We start from the raw sequence: 26,204 nt of genomic DNA on the forward strand, positions 1-26,204 counted from the left end.
GGTTAAAAATGAGTTATACATAGGTACGGTAGCAAGATTTTAACTTGGAGTAAAAAAACAAATTTAGAAATTCACTGAAAAAAAGAAAGTTTAAAGTAGAGTCATACATAGGTCATCTAATAAGAAAAACAACTACTGAAATTCAAGTTATACGTAACTGACAAAAGGATAACTTGCATCACGTCTAACGGCGCAAAAGTTATTAGCAAAAAAAAACGCCCTTCCTATGGAAACTCTGACTCACTAACAACAGTGTGCCCATGGACACTACGTAACATATATGTATATTGGTAGATGGGGAATATTGGAATAATAAATCTATACTTACCTATATATTCCTATTTTCATGATATTCTATTTACACTATATTGTCAGCTCGATATTCTGATACACAACTGGTAAAACACCCAATAAAATAGGGAATGGAAATAGGGATTCCAAAACAAAAGCAGGATAAAATTATTTTCATCCTGTTGACAATTGCCTTGCTTATCTGTATTCAACTGTATTCAATGTTGTTTTTTTATTGTTTGTATAAAAATAAGCAGTGCTTAATTGGTTAGGTTCATCAACAAATTATCACAAAAGAAGAAAATGTGCTCCTGCGTCTTCAGCATTCCTGATTTTGGGAGCAGCGGTTTGTACGCAGGAGCAGCTAAATCTACCCTGCACAAACTGCAAATGATTCAAAATGCGGCGGCCCGGCTTGTCTTAAGATGGCCTAGGAGATCATCCGCATCAGCTGCTCTGAATGCGTTGCACTGGCTCCCCATTCAAAGTCCTTCTGATCACATACAGAGGCTTTCATAAATGCGGACCCAAGTATCTGTCAACCAAATTTCACAGATACCTCCCAAATAGGGAACTTAGATCAGCCACTGCTAATCTAATGACCATACCCAAGTTTCGACTGACCACCAAGGGTGGCAAATCCCTAGCAGTCCTAGGCGCCAAGGCCTGGAATGCCCTTCCAGCTAAACTTAGAGCATCACCATCAGAAAAAATCTATAAAAAACTTCTAAAAACATGGATTTACGGATTATCTGATGCAAAATGTAAGACTCTAATCTAAGGACATCTACAGCTCAGCTACCATCCCCAAATATTTCATCTTTGCAGTGAAATCAGCAGCGCCAAGATGCTCCATGGAGTGTATGTGCGCTATACAAAAACCAACAAACATCAAACATCAAACATCAAACACTCATCCTACCTTCATCCATTAGCTGCAGGATGTAGACATACTGTGCCCAGTATGCTAAAGCTGCACTTCCATTTTAAACAGCATTTAGGGCCAGATGTATCAAAGGGTTTTTCCCATTCTGTGTCTATGGGGAAATGCGTTGATACATATGGCCCTTAATATTTAGGGGAATGCAGCGTGTAGCATGCATGGTAGTGAGACCCCACCTGGACTGGTGAATAAGAGGACAAATGCCCCATGTTACATCATCTCGATCAATGCTGATGTTCGAAAGACCATTGATAGTGCTCTATCGGCGATGTACATGTGAGACCTCTTTCCTTAGTGCTGGTTTAGATGTTGGATCCATGTTAATCCCGTGGGGCCTAGATCAAAGGATCCACCCACTGAAACACGAAGATGAGAATGAGCCACAGTCAACCGACACTAAAGCGCGTGTCGCAGAAAAGAGGATGGTATTGTAAAACCCTCACTGAATTACCTCTGCTGATTCTATTAGGCAAACTGCACAGATCATTTTATCGTCAATCTATTGTTATGCTGCTGGAGCTGGTGATAAAGCCGCCTCTGCCTAGCTTGGAAGACCTGCTGGCTGAAATCTTTAGCTCACAATTGGACGGCCTCTTTTTACATGGCGCGTCCCTTTGGTGTTTTTCTTTAAAGGGCTGCACCATTTTTTAAAGGTTCAGGAGCCTAGTCACGAATCCTAAAAAAAGTCTTTGTTAGGCTCATCCGACTGCAGCTGCATGCCAAGCACCCCTTTCAACCCATATAAAGCCGTACATGAAACGGAGCCCGGCTCGATACAGCTCTGAGCGGACGGGGAAATGGCGGGAACGTTAATAAATTGGAGGAGTAGGCTAAGAGGCAGAAATAACTACAAAGGCAGCTAAAACTTTGCAGCTCAATAGAGGAAAAAAGGCATATACCTTGATACAGCCATCCGTGTGTCATTCTTAATCTTTTGGAAAATGATGGTTAGTGTATGGGGGAACTTTGACAACTGATCAAGGTACGACCTATGGACTTCTGATTCTAATTGCCACCGCCATGAAACTCCTAGGAATGTTTCACAAGGTCCATAGCCAGGCACCACAGAAGTGTTGCAACTTACCCACAAAACAAGCTTTCAAAAGAGAGCTTTGCTTGCAAGTTGTTGAGAGCTACTAATCGTGAATACTAATTTGTGATGAGATCTGTCATTATCACAGAAAAAAATTGAAATCTGATTTTCTGCTGATTGTTCTTGACATGCTTTTTGGGAAGTTGGTTTTATTGATTTTTTCAAACTGTGACGAGTACAGTATTGCATCATTGGCAGGCTCGCGGCCAAGCAAAAGTACTCGCACCTTAAACCAACAGACTCCAACACCCCCCATCGATCCATAGACATGTTTTTGAGGTTTCATACGAATGGGGTGTGCTTTACATCTTCAGGTGGCAGACTGCCTCAAATTAATACTTGAAGGCACCAGACCTGAGCTAGTCTCTGGCCCTCACTATGTAAGAGGGCCGTAGCTCCTGCCTGGTGCTTGGCAGGGCCCAGGGCACAAGTCCTAAAAAAAGAAGTGGGGGGATGCTGACGTCACGACAGAAAGTCACCATCAGACTCATTGCCTCCCCTTGCTCACCCCTTAGATGCGATTGCATCAGAGGAGCCAGCACGTGAGCAGCGTTCTGAATGAGCTCCGATCTCGCCCCAGAGAGGCCAAAGAGTGAATGTGTGGCTCCATTTGCTCCAGGTATCGGGCTCCCGGTAAAATAAGTGGTACCGGGACTCGAGCCCTGGCAGGGTCACTGCTATGTGGAGCTGCTTCAGCATTATGTAGTTCAGAAGGTCATTTGTGCAAACTCGGGTTGATGTGAAAAGCCCACAAACAAAAGACTAGGTGGCAGACACCCCAATGTAACTGAGGCCGGAGCCAGCAATGAATGCCAGGTCACCTTTAAGCTGCAAGCGCTCTGAGCACACACTGCACAATATGACAACAGCTTGCTGCTGGTCTAAATCGTGGTAGTGTCTGCAAGTGGTGTCAGAAGGGCTCTCCAAGGTGAGGTTTCCAGAGGACCCAAACACCCTGAAAGAGAGAGCCACACTGGCCTCCTATTTTGAAAGAGAGGCACTTTCCCCTCCATGGGTCTAGGCGTTTTTGATCTGTGCTGATGGGGAGTCCCAAGTGGAAAGCTCTGGGTGGGCAGTAAAAGATCCACCCAGCCCTTTCTTTCCTGCTGCCTGTGCGGAAAGTCATCAGTTTGTGTAATCCAGATTTGCTTGGTTATTAGCGCTCATCAAATTGGCAGCAGTGTCCACCCAGCAGACAGCACTGGTCTTTAATGAGGACTCGTCACAGGAAGCTCTCTGGTTCCATTCTGCTCTTGACCAATCCCAAGGAGCCACTTATTTATTGGGAGGCCTCCCATCCAGTTGAGGCATCAAAGCTGCTCCCTCATTTATGGCTGCAGCCTGTTCATGTTTCCTCAAGAATAAAAAAGCGACAATATCTAGCCTTCCATTCCACTAGCACTAGCCTTAAGTAATTATAAATGCTTCTCTGTAATGAAGCAGCTTCCTGCAAAGACATGGGTTCAAAGAGATTTTATAACTTTAAAGAAATGTGAGGTTTACTGTAATTTATTCCCTCTCCAACTAATAATAAAAATTGCCTTGGTCTGTATTTTTATCTTAGCAAGGTTGAACCAATGACATGTTAGCAGGGGTCTGTTTTGAAACTTTAAAACATTTTTTGCTTATTTTGCAAAATATCGTGTTTTAAACCCCCCTCACAGATCCGCACTACTCTCCCTCTCCCCTGCCTCTTACGCCCCCCATGCCCTTCATCTCATATAATATATTTTAATATGATATGCCAGCATGATTGCTGGGAAATCTGAATATCCCCGCCCCCAATCTTACTGACTAAGCTACTCCAGTGCACGTGAGACTGGACGGACAAGATGGCAGCCCAGGGACTGCCGATTAAACAGTGTGTGTGTTGTGAGGGGCACCCCACTTACTAGTAGGATGCCAACTGTAAATGGCCTCACTTCAAGACTAATAATTCAGACTTTCAGGGCTGTTACTGCTTGGGAAGCCAGTATTCTGCTGCTGGACTGTGAATGCTAAGCCTTTCATTCACAAATCCTGTCTAAGCCTTGGTCCTCGAGGCCTCTTCACCTAATTCTCCTAATGCGAGCCAGGCTCATGTTCATTCCAAAATTACCCTTCAGCATTTGTCAAATCCGGGTACTGTCTTTTTTTCTATTCCAGACACAATGGCTTACTTTGTATGTAGTGCCATCATTTCTGCTTTAGGAGACTTCGGAGCGCTTTGACTTCTAGAGACGAAAGGACACGGAGAAGGGGGTGAGTAAACGCCTGGAAAATGAGATGAAAGGAAAGATTTGTAGAACTTTATAACAATTTACAAGTCAATCAGGTTTTCAACGTAAGTAATAAAATTGATAAATCAGACATAAAATAAACTTTCATTAAAAGAACAGATATATTTGTTTTTGTTAGGGACCCCACACCTGAGAACTGAATTCCAGCCTATAGGTAACATTTACATTCAAAGAACCCCACAGGGACCTCTCCATCGGTAGTATAAACCGATAGCGCTTGTCTTCTGTCCTGCTGTCTTCTCGCTGCTACCCCTCACATCTCGCACCATCCTGCCGAGGAGAAACAAAGAAGCCTGACTTCTTTCTGAACCCCCAATGGAGTGAACAGCAGACACCCAGCTGTCCTGAGTGACGGGAGATAATAAGTCATTCTTGAGCTCCCGGTCTCTGGCTTTTAGCTGAGAACATTATTATAGATGTCTCTAACAGCCAGAAACATGTAGGATTGCTTACATACTGAAGATAATATTTGAAGGCTGTAATTGAAAAACACCTACCCTTGAAATGAAAACCAGCAAAGCTTGATTATCTTGTGACTGTAAAAAGTTCTTTCTCACATTCAAATGAAGAAGGAAACAAAAAGCTTGCATTTTTTAAGTGACTGTAAGTATGCTTCAGATGTTTGGCGGGTATTTGACTTATTAGGAAGGGGCAAAGACAGAAGTGAGCCACAGAATTGGATGTATATTTCCAAAAAGTGTTTTGTTCATATGTAGTTGTATTTTTCATATCCATCAAAGTCTTTCTACAGTACTGTCCTTGACAAATTGCTAGTGGGGAGTAGAGAAACGGGTGGGGAAACGATCAGTGGCAGATCAACAGAGAGGTAGACGTAGAGTAGAAGCCTAAATGGGCTTAAAGAGACGCTACTCGGAACCACAACCGGCCCCGGCAAAGTGCTTGGCCGGCCCCCCCTCCCCACTCGGGGGAGGGGGGGCAGGAGGGGGGGATGGAGGTGCCACCGAGCTCTTTGCCGGGGCCGGTTTTCGGCCGGTTTTGGCACAAGGCCGATTACGCTGCAAAAATGGCCCTGTAACAAAAACGGCCCCCAGGGGCCCAAAACCGGCCCCCACCCGTGCGGCGGACCGGGGGATTGCCCGGTGCCCGTAATGGCCAGTCCGACCCTGTTTGTGATGCCTCATCGCTGTGGCCCTAGTAGGCCTTGGCAGAGTTCGCAGAACTCCACAAAGTGACCAAAAACTCTGAAGATTTTCTACTCGAGTGGCAGCTTCCTCAATGTGAACGGATGATTTCTCAAAGCGAGCAGTCACGTCCGCCCTCGTTGAGAAATCTCGCCGGGAGGTGATCTAGCATTGGAGCAGAGTTTTTCAGAACTTCACATGCTCTGTGGAGCACAGCAACTCCACAAGTTCCGCAAACTGAGTGGAGTTCACCGCTGAGGCCTAGGCCTGAGGAAGTCAGTGGTTAGTGAGCAGCATCTGTGGGGGCGTGATGTACCCCAGGAGTCCCAGGGCCCAAGATATGTTTACACCTCTAAAAAGCATGTGCTCCCTTCATTCTCCTGACTCCACCCACAGCTTGGCTAAGCAGACAAGAACTGTTCCCTAAGACTGTACTGTGTCTAAACACAGAGGTAGTATATCATTGATATGGTTCACAGTACAGGCAACCGTGGACTTCCAATGTGCCCACCTCCCAGCAGTTCTACAATAGCTACAATATATTGGAGATACTGTTAGTATTATATGTGCAAAATCAGGCCCACCCTGTTGCCATCAAGCGTGAAAATCTCGAGGCATGCTTTATTCTGTAACATCAACAAGGCACACTTTTTGTGGAAAAACAGGCATTCTTTAGAATGTCAGTGTGTCATTTCAAAGCATTGCTTAGTGTAACAGGATTTATTCTGCATAAGTTCCATAACATTCTTCGTCTTATGTTGATATAGTCAAAATGGTGGTGACCGCTGAAGAGCTTCATCCTATGCAGAACCAGCTCTGATGCTGGAGGCTTGAGTCTGAATAGGTATATTCATGGGGAAGGTGACCGGAGCCAACACAGACCTTCACAAACTCATCCGGGGTTCTGCTGTTGTCACATGCCCACGTGCTCACTGCTGACCATCTGGGCATATTTCATGGGGTAGGGGCAGTTCTTTGGGATGTCCTTGACCCTCTAAAGGTGTAGAAGCAAGTCTTGCTCGGCTTAGGTCTGCTAGTCTGCAGGACGTATGAGATCCAAGGCAAGTGCTCTACTAAATAAATTCTCCTTTCCACTTCAGACAGTAAAACTCAACTTCCTCCAGGCAGTGCACAGCACAAAACCTTCGGCTCTGGACCCAAGCTTATGTTCTGCTTTTGGGTAGGGCAACAACAGGAGGTGATCTGGCCCTCCTGATCACCCCCCTCTTTGCTGGTGCTGCAGAGTTCCAATCGGAATCAAGGCAATTGTCGGACACTGACTCCAGAGGGAAAGTATGAGTACCAAGTGGGGACACTGGCAGGAAGCCAGGCCTATGTTAAAAGTGTGCTGGCTTCAAATATCAAGTTCTCAGTCACCCAGACAGGAGGTCTCTCTGCTGGTTCTTCCTCAGTTGCAACACTGATGGGAATAGGCAGCAAATCCTCACTTGCATGTGAATGTCACATTTGAAATATCCTAAGTTGGTGCCAAGCAGATCAGAGGACTAGACCACCCAGACGCCCAAATTGGCGTTAGATAGTGTGGTTAACAGTTTTAAAAAATATGACAAATATTAAACATATACATGGATCTGGAGGTACAAACTCGAGGGATTGCTACAAGGACACAGAAGGCGGAATGGGCTTAAACCTGTTACATGGAATCACCATCTCTACAACAGTGTGTCACACTAAAGGAAGTGAAGGGCCGCTATTTAGCTGCCACAAGCTTCCTATATCCCCATAGCCTAGTTATCGGCCAATAGCAACCCTTAACTATGGGATTGGATTCTCTTTGAGTGCATCCATGTTCTGCAGAAACGTGTGATTTTCTGGGTAGCAAACATGCACATGGGGAGCAGTTTCAGATGCTTAAGCGAAGTTTATTCCACTGGGGAAAATGCACAGGATCCGCCAGAAAATTGACAACCATTAATAATGCAATAGATCTCGCATTTTGAGAGTTAGAACTATTGTTGTTGTAAATGGCAATCTCTTTTACCTATGTGTTTTGGTTTGGAGTGTAGTGGATGCATGAACAGAGATGTAACTGCAGCACTGTCTACAAGACTAAGAATGGGAAATTACCACTGGGAACAGCGACCTTTGACCCTGCTCGCAGGCAAGTCGCTCCCCACGCCACCACACGGCCGCCAGCTGCCTCGTGTCCTGCTTCATGCCGCCCGCTGGTTCCCACCGTTTCCCGAGCCTTTCCCATCGCTGTGTCCCTGCGGCCCCGCCCCCCCCTACTCCCCATTGGCCACCCCGCTCCCACCTCCCAGGTGCTCCTCCCTACCTATCCCCCTCTTATGGAGGCTGTGCAGTGGCCGCGCAGCAGAGGCGCGCAGCTGCCGCGCCGATGGCAGCGCCAGAACCCCTGGACCCCGCGAACACGACAACACCAGACTCTGCCATGACGCCAGCACCCTCCAGGCACCCAACGCCGGCCGAAACCACACCTGATTCCAAGCCACCCTGACACTGACTCGGGGACCTTTCTCCTGCCACACCTGCAGCTTCACCTGCGACAGAACCACCAAACCCCCCAAGGACTGGACCCAACCACCTCCGCTGCATACTCCTCAAAACCCGCTCCGCACGCAAACACGCCGTCGAGCTCTGGGATCTGCTCGATACCTGCGCCCCAGACGTGGCCTTCCTGACTGAGACCTGGTGGAACGACTCCTCGGCGCCCGACATCGCCATAGCCATCCCGGAGGGCTACAAGATCACCCGCAGGGATCGTGCCAACGGAATCGGAGGAGGAATAGCCATCGTCCACAAGTCCACCCTCAAGGTTGCCACCCATGCAGACGACACCCTCAACACCGCCGAACACCTGCACTTCCGGATCCACACCGACCCCAACACCACCCTCAGAGGAACACTCATCTAAAGACCACCCGGACCCCGAGCTCAATTCAGCGACTCCATCGCCGACCTTGCCACCACCCACGCACTCGCCTCCACGGACTACATCCTCCTCGGGGACCTGAATTTCCACCTTGAGAACAAAAACAATGCCAACTCCACCACCCTGATTGACAACCTTGGCCTCAGACAACTCGTCACCGCACCCATCCACGCTGCCGGCCCCACACTGGACCCCATCTTCTCCACAGGCACCCACATCGCCTTCAACCACACCACGGAACTCCACTGGACCGACCACCACTACATCCATTTCACCTTCAACAAACCAACCACGCACCACTACACCCAACAGCTACCTCGCCGCTGCTGGAGCAAAGTCACCGAAGACCAGGTGATCGCCACCCTCGCCCAAAACCCACCCACCAACCCTACCAACCCAGACATCGCAGCCCTCATCCTCAGACAGTGGATCGACGACTGCGCCAACACCCTCGCCCCACTCAAGAAACCCTCCAACAACCATGCCAGCAAGAGAGCCAGCTGGTTCACCGACGAGCTGCAGGCCTCCAAACGTGCATGCCGGAAACTGGAGAAGATATGGCTCCTCGAACACACTCCGGACAACCACGCAGCCCACAAGGACACCACCCGTAGACATCACCACCTCATCAGATTAGCCAAGAGATCCTCCTTCAAAGACCACCTGGACAACAACGCACACAACAACAAAGAGCTCTTCAGCATCATAAAGGAACTCTCCAACCCCAGCACCAACGCCAATGACAAAACGCCCTCACAAGAACTGTGCGACTCACTAGCCATCTTCTTCCATCGCAAGATCGCTGACATCCATGACAGCTTCAACACCATGACTGTCCCGGACTACGCCAGACCCACCTCCCCTGTGAACACCACCAGCACCAACAACCTGACCTCCTGGTCCAACGTCAACGACGACGAGACACGCAAGGTCATGAACTCCATCCACTCAGGATCTCTGTCAGACCTGTGCCCACACCACGTATTCAACAAAGCAGGCGCTGCCATCGCACCCCAACTACCGAAGGTCATCAACATCTTGTTCGAAACAGCGACATTCCAGGAAAGCTGGATACACGCCAAAATCAACACCCTCCTCAAGAAGCCCAAGGCGGACCCCAAAGACCTCAAAGACCTCAAGAACTTACGGCCCATCTCCCTGCTCCCTCTTCCGGTGAAGGTCATCAAGAAAATTGTCAACATGCAACTGGCCCGCCACCAGGAAGACAACAACATCTTAGACCCATCCAAGTCCGGATTCAGGTGCAACCACAGCACTGAGACAGCCCTCATCGCCGCCACAGACGACATCAGGCACCAACTAGACAACAGCAAAACATCAGCCCTCATCCTCCTGGACCTGTCAGCCGCCTTCGACACGGTCTGCCATCGCACTCTAAACACACGCCTCCTAGAAGCCGGAATCCAAGAGAAGGTCCTTGACTGGACCACGTCCTTCCTCTCCGGCAGAACCCAGAGCATCCACCTACCGCCCTTCTGATCCGAGGCCATCAACATCATCTGCGGCGTCCCCCAGGGCTCACCCCTTAGCCCAACGCTGTTCAACGTCTACATGTCCCCCCTCGCAAAAGTGGCCCGCCAGCACGACCTCAACATCATCTCCTACGCCGACAACACCCAGCTCATCCTCTCCCTCACCAAGGACCCGCACACCGCCAAAACCACCCTCCACGAGGGAGTGAAGGCCGTCGCGACTGGATGAGGAACAGCCGTCTGAAGCTGAACTCGGACAAGATGGAGGTACTCATCCTCGGACCCACCCACTCAGCCTGGGACGACTCCTGGTGGCCAACCACACTGGGAACAGCACCGACACCCACGGACCATGAACGCAACCTGGGATTCATCCTCGACTCCTCCCTCTCCATGTCTAAACAGGTCGGCGCCGTCTCCTCCTCCTACTACAACACCCTCCGCATGCTCCACAGGATCTACAAGTGGTCCCAACTGAAACAAGAAGAACGGTTACACAGGCCCTCGTCAGCAGCAGACTGGACTACGGCAACACACTCTACGCAGGAATCCCAGCCAAACACCTACGGCGACTACAACGCATCCAAAACGCCTCCGCCCGACTGATCGTCAATGTCCCCCGCCGCAGCCACATCACCCCCCACCTGAGAGACCTACACTGGCTCCCCATCGACAAGAGGATCACCTTCAAGCTCCTCACCCATGCACACAAAGCACTCCACAACGCCGGACCAGCCTACCTTAACAGCAAACTCAGCTTCTACACCCCCACCCGGCAGCTCCGCCAGCCTTACCCTCGCCGCTGTCCCCCGCATCCAATGAACAACCTCCGGCTGCAGATCCTTCTCCTACCTCTCCGCCAAGACCTGTAACACCCTCCCTACCCACTTACAGCAGACCCAGGACCTGCTCGCCTTCAGAAGACTCCTCAAGACCTGGCTCTTCGAGCAGTAGCGACACCCACTCCCCTCAGCGCCCTGAGACCCTCAGGGGTAAGTAGCGCGCTTTACAAGTACTTTGATTTATTGATTGAACAGAGACATAGCTGTAGCGCTGCCTAGAGGACTTAGAATGGAGAAGTTACCAACAGGAACAGAGCAGCGCCGCAGCACTGTCTAGGGGACTAATAATGAGGAATTACCATTGGAAACAGAGACACAGCTGCAGCACTGCCATTAGGACTTAGAATGGGGGACTTACTGACGAGACCAGAGAAGCCTCAAGCAGCACTGTCTCGTGGACTTAGCATGAGGAATTACCACTGAGAGTAGAGACGCAGCTGAAGCACTGTCTGGAGGAATTAAAAAGAGGAAATACTGATGGGACCAGAGAAGTAGCTAGTAGCACTACCTAGAGAGGTAAGAATGAGGAATTATGACTGGGACCAGAGAAGCAGCTGCAGCACTATCTAGAAGACTAAGAATGAGGAATTACCACTGGGACCAGAGGCACAGATGTAGCACTGCCTAGAGGACTAAGAATGGAGAATTACTACTGAGACCAAAGACACAGCTACAGCTCTGCCTAGAGGACTTAGAATGAGAAATTACCGGTGCGACCAGAGATGCAGTTAGCAGCACTGCCTAGAGGACTAAGAATGAGGAATTCCCACTGTGAACAGAGACACAGCTACAGCACTGCCTATAGGACTTAGAATGAGGACTTACTGATGAGACCAGAGTAGCAGCTAGCATCAGTGTCTGGAAGACATAGAATGAGGAATTTCCAATGGGACCACAGTAGCAGCTAGCAGCACTGTCTGGAATACTTAGAGGAATTACTGATGGGACTACAGAAGCAGCTAGCAGCACTGCCTAGAGGACTTAGAAGGAGGAATTACCACTGTGTTCACAGACACCGCTGCAGCACTGTCTAGAGGACTTAGAATGAGGAATTGGCTGACGGGACCAGAGAAGCAGCTAGCAGCACTACCAAGAGGACTTAGAATGAGGAATTGCCACTGGGACCAGGGAAGCAGCTACATCACTGTCTAGTGGACTTAAAATGAGGAATTACCACTGGGACCAGAGACGTAGCTGTGCCACTGTCTAGAGGACTAAGAATGAGGAATTACCACTGTGACGAGAGACACACCTGCAGGACTGCCTTGTGGACTTAGAATGAGAAATTACAGACTGAACCAGAGTAGCAGCTTGCAGCACTGTCTAGAGGATTTAGACAGACGAATTACCACTGGGACCAGAGAAGCAGCTAGCAGCACTGCCTACAGGACTAAGAATGAGGAGTTTCCGATGGGACCAGAGAAGTAGCTAACAATACTGCACAAAAAGGTACCATAACAAAAGGAGCAGTCGTTGGAGCCAGGACTGGGAACAGCCAGCCATGGTCAGCGATGCAATCCAGGTCCTACAAGAAGAAGTAGAATAACTGGAAAAGCTAGGACCAGGGACGGCCAGCAACAGAGGCTCACATTATACAGGCACGTGACCCAAACCAAGAAGAAACCTTTAGGAGGCTGAAGAGGTGACGACCAACAGCTGGCTGTTGACATAATCTGAATCCTGTGGGTAGATAGAATAGAGGCTTCTCCTGTCCCACCAGCTGCAACGTATTGGGCACCCTGGACAAGATTAAGGATAGGGAAGCTTTGAAAACAGAAAGGAACATCAGCTGCAAGCTTCGATATTAACCTCCCCTCCACCTTCAACGCATTAGCACAGCTTTTTGGTAAATAACAACTTGTCTGAGGCACGGATGCTTCACGGCAAGGTTGCAGGGAGTGCGCTCTGCCGAGCAGGAAATTAACAAAACAAGTAGTGCGCAACAATAACCTATATGCCCCATTGTGAAATAATGCATGTAACAGGGGTAGTCTCCTGGGTATTACCAATCAAACAAAAGGAGAGACAAATGTAAGCTATAAGCCAATGAAAACAAAGAATTTTTGAAAAGCAATTAAGGAGCATACACTGGATACAGCATGCCTTGCAGAGCAGCGCATGCGAGGTGCTAGGCTCGACCTAAAAAGGGTACTCTCAGTAAAAGCACTTTAATTTCTAAACACTTTGATGTAAATATTTCAAAGAACTAGCTGGCCTGAATTACTTTTTGATGAAACTGACAAGAGCAATTAGCAACTTCCAAGTATCACTAGGATAATGCATTGGTCACAGTTCACAAACCCTTTCAAGTGTGTTATTGCTCATGTGGAATGGTTTGCACGTTTTGTCAACAGAGCCAATCCCTCTGCCAGGTGATAAGTACTCTAAAACCCCAATTCATAAATGGTATTTGAACTTAAGTTCAACCCAGGTATGCCAAAGCTTATGTATGAACAGGACTTTTTTTTTTGCATTTTTTAAAGGTTGTGTTAGTTATCTTCAACAGAAACACAGAACAGGCACTTATTCTGATAAACATTGCAACGTATCTCGGTACTTTACATCACACACATGTTCACTGATTTGCCTGTTTGGTCATTACTTTAAAGCCACTGGTTTACAAAGTAAGAATCTATAGGGAATATATGCTCACAGATGGAACGGCTGACTGCAGACAATACATTAGTGTAACAGCCATGAACAAGGAAGGGGAGTGACAGGCAAAAATGCATACATGGAACAATCATAAAGTTGACACTTTCTGGGTATTCATGAGCATTACACAAGGCCCATCTAACTCGAGCATACCGCTAACTCAGATCTAAACCCTGACCTCAGATTGCTCTATAACGTATGGAGTCAGTTGTTTTATAACTAAATACCCCTATTACCAAGTGAACTGTTTTACATGATCCTTCCCAATGACATACGAGTCAAAAACTGTTTTAAAAAACGTTAAATAGCACTTTCTCTGGAAAGAGGAGCAAGAAAGAGGTGGAATATTAATATGAAGTGGAAGCAGAAGTAGTGTGTTCGCAATGTGATTAGACTTACATGTTTAGTAAGAACTATGGTTTATGCCAGAGTTTCTAGGTACATTTGTTTTTGTTAAATTCTTGCGGAGTAAATAAAGTTAAGAATGATAATACTCAAGTTTCTTGTTGTAAAATGAGACTTTATAATTTAAACTAACAAGAGATCTTTCCGCTATATTAATTGGCACTTCTATATATACATATATTTTACGTCAATGCCATTAACAAATGTACTGTTCGTATTGACAAATGTACAATGCATACATTTCATGTAAAAATAATTAATAAAAAGTTTACTAAGTAATTTTAAATGATAAAAAAACCAAGTAAACCAACCCTAATGTTACTTCCAATAACATTCCACTCCAAAAAGTATATTTGCTAATTTTTGCTAGTTGACCCACCCAGGAAAACCCACATACCCAGCATAGAAGCACATGTCCCAAAATTCGAATTCCAGCCTACTGGCTGCATTTCTTTGTGAGCAAATCCTATTTGTGTGGACATCATCCCACCATTCCTGCTTCTATGATCAGAAATTTTAGTTTTCCTTCGTCAGTGCAGTTACTGGCATGCTTCAGTTGGTGCGCAGAAGGCTTTGTGCATTGGGCCCTGTGTTTTAGCACTTCAAGCATCATTGTTTTTTTGGGGGGGTTTTTTGTCCTCATCTCACCTTTAAGCAAATTGCAGAATGTTACAGCCGTTTTTATGGACCTGGGCTCCCTCTGGCCGACTGCACATGCTTAGGTCCCCCGACCAACTCCTTACACTGGAGTTTTAAGGTGTAATCATAGGACCGGGAGCCTTCGCACTTCATTGTCTACACAGTCTCAGATCTCTGCCCATGGCAATAAGAGGTTGCCAGCGACTATTTGAGATGTTACCAACACTGGCAATATCGAGGCGGGCCATTGGGAATGCAGAGTTCAACCATTCTTCCATTCTTGGGGGGTTAGGATCTTTCCATTTCAGACAGATTTCCCTGCGCGCTAGCAAAATAAGACACAGTAAAAGTCCTCTGTCCTTCGCTGCCAAGTTCTTTGTGGAGGAGCAGTCATCTGCAAAAAAGACTAGAGTCCCATTGACCATGATATTAATACCAAAAATCCTGCGCAGGTAGCCCCAATCCCTTCCCTAAATGTTGCAAGCTTTTTGCATTAAAAAAACCATGAATGTCATTTACTTTAGGGGCCATGCATCTATAACATTTCGGCTCGGGGTTGGGGCAAACTTTGCTATTTTAGCTGGGGTATCATAGATACGATTGGTAACAAAGAAATGGTTCTTCTTTAAGCTGGCTGATTTTGTATATTTGTAAAGAAGATTTAACACCTTGGCTGCTCATGATATTCCTCTGCTGTGCTGGGCCATAATGATAATGGGTGTGGTCATGACTAGCTCAGCTCGTCATGAGCACACGAGCACCGTACCTCATGACGAGCTGAGCTCGTCATGAGCACCGAAGGGGTTAAGAAGGGCTCTAATAACTCATCTACAACAAATTCAAAGGGAGATTATCTCGACACCAAAGCCTGAGATGGAGTAACTTTGTCATCTGCTTCTACCAATTTCTTGTACCAAATTGATACCTCTCTCTTTAACAGATGGTCCGACATAAAGAGCAGCTCAGTATCCCAATCTCCCATTATACCCCCGCTCTCTGCCTCGAACCAAGATTTCAGTTGTAAAAACTTGAATTTGGAGAGTCCAGGGCCTATCTTAGCTTTCAATATTTCCCACGAATGCACCCCATTAGCATCCCCCAGATATAACCAAATAGAAACTCCAGCTTCCCTAATAGGAGCAACCAACCCATCTTTAAGGCAAAGAGGAGTCCCCGGGGAGTCCCAAATGGGGGCGTGGTCCGAATAGTACCCTATCTCGCACCTAGTCCTTACTTTACACCAGATTTCTAGTGCATTTTTCAGGAGCTTCAGGCGCACCTTCTTAAAAAATGTTGGTGCTCCAAATTTATAAAGGAACCCTTCTGTTCTGCCCTCTTCATCATAGTTTGTCAACTCACTAAGCAAAAGCCCCCAGGCTGAAAGCGTAGGTTTTGTTAAAAGCATCTGGATGGCTTTAAATTGAAATGCTACCAGGTACCAGCTAATATCTGGAAGAGCTAACCCACCTTTGAGCAACCTCCTCCTCAATTTCTTCCAGGACAACCTCACTCCTTTGTCCCTCCATATAAAACTCCCGATCCAACCCTGTATTTTCGAAATATCATGTTGAGGGAACCTCAGGAGAACAGCATTAAAGATATATGTCAACTTGGGGAGGACAGTCATTTTAACTAAATTTACCTTGCCAAAAATAGTCAAAGGAAGATTCTTCCACCTTGCGAACAAACGTTCCAATTCATTGATGACTTTTTTCAAATTCAAGGGGGCAATTCTATCCATCTCCCCCCTGCTGTTTGACCTATATATAGAGTCATTGGCCCAGGCAATAAAGTTAGATGATCGGATTCTGCCTTTTAAATCTCAGCAGTATACATCAAAGATAGCACTATATGCGGACAACATTATTCTCTACACCAAGCGATCCAGAAGTAATAATGCCAAGGGTTGAGACCCTCTTGTGGGAGTTTGGCTCAATTTCTGGATATCTAAACAACTCCTCCGAGACGGAGGTAATGTGCTGGAATGTAACACACTGGACGGGGCAGATCAGTACAGAGTTTCAATATCTTGGCATTACAATAGTCAGCGAGCTTCATGCATCATTGTGAAGAAAATGTCAAGTAAGTTAAGAAAAAGGGCTTAAATGTGCAATACACACAACCAGAGAAAAAAGGGTAAGTGCAAATTGCGAAAAACAATACAGTTTGCTGCACAGCTACGAGCTTTGCACATCTACTGCAAACTTGACTCAAGAAAAAAGAATATATCAGCCTTTCTTTTCCAATTCTTTCAACATGAAGTATGTAAAGCATCGTTAAGCATGTAGAAAAACACCCATTTGTGATCGTTTATGCGTGTTTGAAGTCAGGCGTGGATTAACAAGTAGCTGTCAAGTTTGAAAATCACAGATATGAGATCTTAATGATAATGCAGTCTTCTGCTTTCTTGCGGCCATATTTCTGTTTTCCTTGCCGATTACAGAAATATGTTTAAATATATCGAAATGAAAGCTCGAATCCATCTACAGCAATATTTTTTATTTTCTCATTAAGGTTTTATTTAGCAGTTTTGTTTGGTTAGAGGGGCACTGGCCGGTTTATTTTTTCCGACCATCTTTACTTTCAGAGCAAGGAGACTCTGTTTGAACAACTCTTCATATATTTGACACTGATGCATATGTTTTTTTAACCGTAGCATTCAAATGTAAGTTTGAGGTGCATTCTTTTTTATTCCATACAACATGCAGGCACTTCTCCTAATTAATTGTGTCTTGCCATGGTAGAAAACTCATATTTCTTTGACTCTGTAAAGATAGGTCTATATTTTGCAACTGGTTGACTTGTAGTTTGAAAAAATATTTTCCTTTTGTTCTGTAATATTCTAGGGATGTAGTGTGCCTTATGACTGTACATCAATGATCTTGTGCCTGCTTTCTTGCCAGCCTGTCTCATGTCAATTTGTTACATACTGACATGATTTAAAGATATGACCCTGATTTTTCAAAGTAACTATCTTTCTTACTAAAGCTATCAGGCCCATTAAACCTAACAAGACTCGTCTGGGGCGAATAAGAAATGTACAGAGACAGAGAGTCTTTGTAGTGTCATCCTAAAATATACTACTCTTGCTTGATGCAATATAATTGACAGGGGAAACCGAGCTGTAGGGTGGTAATTAGAGGAAGGTACCCAAGCAGAATTCTCAGAAATATGGAACATTCCCAACGTGTTACTGAAATAAACTCTACGATATTATTAACAATTTGTAATACAGCGTGGAGGAGTGTGGCTCAATGGTTAGAGCGGCAGACCCTGATGCAGAGTTCTGGCCAGGGACCAGGGTTCGATTCCTGCCTCGGCGGGTCTCGGCTCAATTTCCTCGGACCTGTTAATTCTTGCCTCGTGCCTATTCTAATCACGGGCCCCACGCTGCAACTCTGGGCAATAGCTTGCTTAGCCTCCAGACCGGCCCCAACAGTGCTAAGTATGCCTGGCTTCACCCTGGGGGTGCCCAGAAGTGGACACTTCACAGGGAAAGCCAGGAGAGGTTCCACAGCGGTATGAGTATCAGCGCCAGGAAGCCGAATAGGAGACACCGCAAGGTGACCGTCTGGTGACAGTGCGCACTGTAAGTACCATGACATTTACATTTACATAGATGAACAGTATGGACCTCGTTTACACTTGGGTGGAAGCAACTGCCCATGACTACATGTGCAGCATGATGCGGAGAATTGTGGGGCTACAGTCCATAGCATGGACGATGTGCTTGTTTTGCCTGGCATAAATTGAGACTGATGCAGGACCCCATGACTCTCCTCCCTGCGTGGTAGCGCACGCGATCCATAAAAAAAGAGGAGTCCTATGGATTCCCTTTCCATTACCATTCATGGCACCACACCGTTGTTGTTACTCCCCACCACTTTGGGCAGTGATATTGCCTCCGATTCTTACATGAAAGAGGTTTGTAGGGTCACTATCAGAGAGTGAAACAAGGATACCACCATCTAATTGGCACTCTCTTCGCCTCTTATATCATCTGACGAAGCACAACCGGGTGGCGGTGGTGGAACCATGGGGAGGGAGGCTCCTGTCTCCTTTCTCCAAGGTTGAAATAGATGTCCAAGCTCTACATATGCACCACCAACTAGTTGCTGGTTGGCTTAATAATTTAATTTCTGTTCATATATTTGCCTTTGGGATTATATATGCTCTTTAGAGAGCCAGATAAGTTGTTCAACCTTCTTTGTCAAATAGGAGCAGAGACTGGTGTTGAAGGAGACATGCTCTCGGACTACTATAAAGGGCAAGATGTTCTGTACCCATAATATTTGCCAGGAAAATATGTGTTTGAAAAGCTGCATCATTTGGGGTGGGATACACACTACTTTGTTTCACAATTATTTTCTGTAGAAATATGTATTTTGGTTTCATTATCTATTGGGAATTTGAATTACTGTTAGGGTCAACTGATTGTGTGTTGAACAAAGCTGGGTTTAAGAAATGCTAAGAGTTGCACTCGCCGGAACATTGTGGCCTTTGTGTTGGTGTACGGCTGCATGTCAAGAAATTCAGGAAGGGAAATCACAGATGCTGATACAATGACAGAGCATGTGGTAGTAGTGGTGGCTCGTCCTCTAAGGCGGAGGAGCATTGCCCCACTGCTTAGCAGCAGTGAAATAAAGGAAAAATAAAATGATAATAACTTGATGTTTTTATCATTTTATGTTTTCCTGCTGTGGTAGCTTTGGGGGTGGGTTGCTCACACAGGTGCAGGGGGAGGAGTGGTTTGCCCACTCTAAGAGTGCATGAATGTTTGACCCGGCCGTCTCGGACCAGCCAGTCTTGCACACTTTGCATGTTCTCCACCCAGGCAACATTACAGCATGGGTGGAGAACATACCCAGGCTCCCACTGTCTGTATGAGCGCCGAACAACTGCGCTCAGACCAATCACAACACTGCAATGCATTACAGCCTTGTGATTGGCTATAGGGAGCGTGGCTGGGTGCTTCATGCTTCCTGTTTTGGCCGGGAAAGACCACAGAGAAGAGACTCTGCAATCAGGTATGTTTTTTTTAAAACTTCCTCACCCCTCACCCCCGCCAACCCACCCCGGATCCATGGCGGGGCCACTGTGTGGTAGTAGGAACATCTGTGTAAACTTTTAGAGTGGGCTGAGGTACAAAGCACACTGCTCTCTGTGGCACAATTAATATATTGGTAGTGAGATAGAGCATTTTGTGACATTATCAGACTAGACCTGCAACCTGCATCATAACCGAACATACGAGCAACATGTAACCTTGGTGTGCAAGTCGGGTTTGCCCAGAATGTGTACCTGCCATTATTGAGCTAGCAAATAAATCTTAAAGGACAACTTGGATTTTATTGGAGTACATGGGGCTGGCCATGGTAACGCACAAACCTGCGTCTTGGCTTAGGGAGGCAAAAGATTTACTTTAACAACACAGGCAGACAGAACTTACAGTAGTAGGAGTGGCCTAAAGCAGCTCCAGTTGTCTCACCAGCCTCAGGTAATACAGAAAAAGTTACAAATGAAACATACCTACAGAAATGAAAGGGCTTTTGGCCAGCCCTTTTCATCCATTGGTTTGTTAATCTGCTAAGCACATTTCCCTTCTGTCCTCCTCAGCAATTGTTTATCTCCCTTCAGTCACTGGCTCTCTTGCACTGTGTGTGGTGGCATTTTGCCCAACTGGATTTGTACATTCACCTAATAGGAAGTGCACTTGAGTTCCAGGACTGGTAGGCCATTACTTACCTCGTCAATGCTTTGGTCTTTCCATCCTTTATCATTTTTTTTCATTCTTTCGTGTTTATACCATGTCTTCAGGGTGCCAAAAAGAATGATGTTTTCTTATGATGTGTATGGTAACTAAAAACGCTCTTATACCTTATACCTCTTATAAGTTCGACTGTCTGCTATGCCAATGTAAAAAAGATTCCTCACTGGTGTGTACAGTTTTTAGGTCTTGCCAACAGCACATGTGCGGCATGGGCTCTGTCTTGCAAGAGATGCTGTATACAAGGGGCTTGCAGCCCTCATATTACTTAACATTAGTTGGCTTCACTATCACTCTTATTTGCTGCCTTCCTATTGGCCACCACATGCTAGCTTCACTTCCTCCTCTTTCGGCTGGAGCATGGACCAACTACTGATTGCTTCAACTTGATTGCTGTCTTTCCACTCATCGTGCTGTGAACAAGGTTCTACCTTTATTTTTTCTTCTTCCTTGCTGTCCATGTTGAACCTCTTAATAATAATAATAATAATAATAATAGGGGCATTTATAGAGCGCTGAGTTACGCGCACCGGCGTGTCCCCGCGCTGACGAGGAGAAGGCATAAGACAGAGAAATGAGGCTGCAAGGCAGGCCAATTATCTAACGTAGAGGTAAGTTTTTAGCTTAGCTCGGAACCTCATTTCTGCTGGTTCCAAGCGAAGGTCTACTGGAAGTTTGTTCCAGTAGTTTGGTGCTAAGTGCCTGAAGGATCTGCCTCCCATGCGAGCTTTCTTCACCTTGGGGATCCTCAGCAGTCCCCCGCCCGCAGATCTAAGCGCTCTGGCAGGTTCATAAGCTTCGATCAATCTCTGCAGTGGTCGAGGTGCCCTGCCATTCAGAATCCGATGACAGGTGCAGAGAGCTTTGTACTCGACTCTGCTCCTCACAGGCAGCCAGTGTAGTTTTTGCAAGGCCAACCTTGAGGGCCCTCTTTTGGGCAGCCTAAGGATCAAGCGTGCTGCCGCATTCTGCAGCACTTGAAGGCGTCCAACACTTTTACTCGGTGCCCCCAGATACAGCAGGTTCGCATAGTCCAGCCTTGCGGTCACCAAAGCATGTACCAGGGTTTGACGAGCTTCCAACGGCTGTAGGTCAAGGACTTTTCTCAGTCTTTTCAAGACCCCGAAACACACGCCGACCACACGATTGATCTGGGGCCCGAAGGTAAGACCCGCGTCGAACCATACGCCAAGGTTTTTTGCCTCCTGACAAGGGGTGGGAGTCGGTCCAAGACAGGATGGCCACCAGGCTGATGACCAAGCCGACTGGGCTCTCCCTACCACCAGCACCTCTGTCTTGCTGTCGTTAAGCTTCAAACAGTTCATGGCCATCCAATCGGCAAGATCTTTCATGCACGATCGGAAGCCATCCGCAGCAAGACAGGGCGCGTGTGACAGGGAGATGACCAGTTGCGTATCATCAGCATATGATACCAGTTGGAGGCCATGACTCTCCACAATAGATGCAACATGCGCCACATACAAGTTAAAAAGGGTCGGGCTCAGGGACGAGCCCTGAGGCACGCCCTGGCCCAAAGGTATCCCTTTGGAGTAGCAGTCGCCCTGCCTCACTTGGAAGCTCCTTCCCGTTAGGAAGGCCTGGATCCACCTCAGCGCGGTGCTAGCGATGCCACCTTTGCTCAGACACTGTAGCAAGGTGGAATGCCACTTGTAGCTGTCTTACTGTACTAGACACTCGTCAAAGAATCTCTTTTCTCTTTTGTTCCTGCTATGTTCTCCAAGGTCTTTCCTCTGTACACAAATTGTTTATGTCAGGCGTGATCTCCCCTGCATAGTATTTTCCTATACAATTTGAAATACTATTCTTGACTTTTCTCGCATTTATTGTTTTGTATACCTTGTGATTGTGTCTATTGGAAAGGGCTCTGATATCCGCAAGGATCTTGTCCGCGCTATATAAAACCTTCTAAATAAATAAATAAAATAAACAGATGTTGTCTGTTTTAAATGTGACAACAGATGTTATCTGCTTCCAGATGTTTTTTTCCTGAAGACATGCGTGCAACTGCTTTCTGAAAGTGATAGGATTTTTTGCCAAATGTCATATATTTTTTTTCTTTTTCATGCATGGGAAGATTACCTGATTTGGTCAGAATCCCAGGAGTGTTGTACCGAGACCTAACAAGCATTGGCAAATCAAACAGGTCTCGCCTTTGAGGATATTGGGCCAGATGTATCAAGGCATTTGCGACTCGCAAAGGACGAAATTCGCAGAATTTCTACCTTTGCGACTGGCAAACAGCCGATTTGCATTTTTTCATATGTATGAAAAAATCGCAATTTAAGGAATCGCAATTATTTGCGATTCCTTATTTTGCCATGGCATTTAAGGAATCGCAAATTTTGCGATTCCTTAAATGATATGTATGACACATTTTGAAATTGCGATTTTGAGTTAAGAAATCGCAAATTACCACCAACTTCTACTTGGTGGTAATTTGCGATTTCTTTTAAAAATGCCCTATTTGGCATTTGTGAGGGTGGCATGTGACACTCATACATGCCCATGTGTGCCACATGCACACACATGTAAATTTCAGGTGTGCAGCAGGGTGTCTTTGAGACACCCCTGCACCCTTGAAATAATTCTCAAATTGGGATTAGCAAATTGCGAATTCGCAATTTGAGAGTTATTGCACTCTCATTCCTATGGGCCTCCTGTCCCATAGGAATGCATTGGAAATTATTCTTTATTTGCGAATTCGCAAATTGCGAATACGCAAATAAAGAATAATAAGGAATCGCTAAAAAATAGCGATTTTGTACATACATACCGTTTTGCTAATTCTAAATAGCAATTCGCAAAAAATCGCTATTTAGGATTCGCAAAACGGAATCTTGATACATCTGGCCCATTGTCTCTGCCATTTGCTTTTGTTCATGCTGTATTCTGCTGTACCGCATGGCTACAAAACATTACCAAAGCCAAATAGCTCTCATAGACAAGACCTATTGGCTTTGCTGATGCTTGTTTACTGCTGATTTTCTGCCAGAAAATTGTCTGAGATTTACTCCAGCCATGGGCTAGATTAAGTACTTTTAGGCGTAGTCCGTGGTACTTTTACACTTTACTTCATGAATCGGGCACATGTGTTCATTTTGATATCTCACTTCCAACTGTCTGGGCGGCTGCGCATTTCTGAACAAAATATAATTCATCTACACAAACTGTCTCCAGTGAATCCTCAAATTGTCCAATAGTGTAAAATTCTATCTGCATGTCGAACTCCATGCTTTCTCTCGCGGTCGATAATTAAGTGCGTAGAAGCTGCACGGTAAGGCGTGCCACGCTCTGCAGATGTTCTGACCTTTCCAATTCTCAAAGAGAGCGTCGCGTGACATTGCAGTCCAACAGGACTCGGTGAACCTTTGACTCGAGTCAGACACGCATGTAATGAGCTATCTTTGACCGCACCCTAGAAGGCAGACCTTGTCTGTCAAAATCACCTACTTTCAAGAAAGGGATCTCCTTTTACCACAGCAAAAAAAAAAAATTACACCCAGCTTGGGGCTAGTCATTGGCTAAACTGAAAGCTTTCCTGCCGTTTTTGAGGCGCGTGATGCAAAAATCATTCGACCTTTCGGGTGCCCTCGGAGCGGGCGCACGTGGGACCCTCGTGGCTTTGATGAGGAAATAATTAAAGTCTCAGGCGGGGCCTGCCACGTGTTCGAGTCAGATAACAAGGTAATCTGCCATAATGGCCGCGGCGCTGAAGGACAGTCATCAAGAGATGGATGTGCTAAAAGTACATTCGCCCCCGGTAATTGCGTTGACATTCCCAGGCCCGCGCGCGCGCTAATGCAAAGTTACAAGTCATTTTACCAGGCGCGCGGATTTGGCACGCCTTGCTGGTTTTTGAGGAATTTACTGGGGGACCTAGAAATCCAGTGCCTGCTAATCCTGTCGCAGTGTAATTACTTCTATTCTGTCTCCCCTGTTTCCTTGTTCCAGCTTTGGGTACCCCGGAGTCTGCATGTACCACATCAATGCATTGAATGCGCTTGGAAATGTTATGCTGAATTTTTTTTTCGTATTGTCTAGATAAATGAAGAAGAAAAAAACAATGTAATTACTTCTCTAGTAAACACCTGCAGTACACACGCGTGCTGTAAATTAAGAATGCATTTATGATACACACTCCTTTATACCTGGTGTCATCAAAACCCTTTTTAATTTTTAATAAAAATAATGAGATGCGTGTATTATGTGTCGATATTTGTACCGTATGAACCCAAGCTAGATAAGTAAATAAATAAGTAAGTAAGTAAATAAATAAAGTAAAGTAAGTAAATAAATAAGAACGGCCTCTTAACAATGGTCGCGAGCGCATGAGTGTGATCATTCACAGTGAGACAGGTGACAGGTGAAGATGCTGAACCAGTACCAGACGTTGCTGCAATCTGTACTTGCTTCCAATGAGGGGACTCAATAGCTGGACGTCTCTTGGTGATTGACCCAAGATGTTACATGTTGGGGACCTTAACATAAATACACACAGCCACAAAATGGTGGATTGTTATAGTAAGGTCGCATTCACAGTTTCCAGGCAGGACATGTTCTAGTATAATATTCCAGGCCCGAGAAACGTTTGTGCCAATGCTAATTGCTGTTGTATCGACTTGTCCATGAAAATTTAAATAGAGAATTTAAGCTTAACATTATACAAGAGCATCCATTTTGGCTGAACTTCATTCTGTTATTCTGTTGTGTAAACAAGAGAAGGGTAATGAGCTGCTTGAATCGGATCACATGCACCTTTATATTGACATCATTCAAACAAATTTGCTCCTTCCTCCCCATCATTCCTCAGATTTGCTCAATTTTGCAACTTAAGCATTTCTGTACACTCAGGGTTATGATCAACGAATACAAATTTACGGATCGTGACAGACTCCAATATTTGGGTGTGTTGGTGGTGAAAGGGGACGCAGTCATTACAACGCATTACCTTTACAACGCAGCTGTTACAACGCAACTGCCTTTACATTGCATGCCATTACAATGCATGCCGTTACAAAGCATGTCACTACAACGCATGCCATTATAACGCATACCATTACAACGCATGCCATTACGACACAATATAAGTTAAGTAATAGTTTTTTTTTGTTTTAGGGTTTTTACGGGTTTTGGGGTACATGGGAATAGTAATGTTTATCCCTACACTATCCAATACTTACCCCACTGTTGCACTAACTGGAGTGGGAATATTAATTTTTACCCGAACACTATCCAACACTTACCCCACTGTTGCCCTAAAAGTATTATGCGTTTTAATGGTATGCGTTGTAATGGTATGCATTGTGATGGTATGCAATGTAATGGTAGTTTCAAAAAATGCGGTGTAATGGCATGCGTTGTATAATCATTTGATGCAATGGTAGTTGCGATGTAAAAACCGCATTGTAAAGGCATGCGTTGTAATTGTTTGCGTTGTAACCCTCATATATTCGGTGAAACAGGAGTCTGCTGAATAACAGCATCTTCCTTATGCTTGACGATGTAGCCTCAAATAGCTAAACCTGGAAATGCAGAATCACACAAAGTGACTGTTTACAAATTTAGACTTGAGGGGTATTCTGCACTGCATGTTCAAATAGTTAATATTGTAAGTGGAGGCAGCTCAGCATTGCTCAAGCAATGTTCTTGACTAGGATATTTTACTTTCAGAATAAAACCTTACTGATTAGAATCACTAAAACAGGCCCGGCCCGTGCAGG

The 26,204-nt window shown here is 45.8% G+C and overlaps 1 protein-coding gene across 1 annotated transcript in view; it reads left to right on the forward strand.

Annotated features, from left to right (window-relative positions):
- XKR4 (XK related 4) overlaps positions 1-26,204 on the forward strand; it is a 737,543-nt gene that overhangs the window by 567,962 nt on the left and 143,377 nt on the right. The gene's annotated exons all lie outside the window — the stretch shown is intronic.

The sequence above is a fragment of the Lissotriton vulgaris genome, chromosome 4_1 (genome assembly GCF_964263255.1).
Source record: "Lissotriton vulgaris chromosome 4_1, aLisVul1.2, whole genome shotgun sequence".
Lineage (NCBI taxonomy): Eukaryota > Metazoa > Chordata > Amphibia > Caudata > Salamandridae > Lissotriton > Lissotriton vulgaris.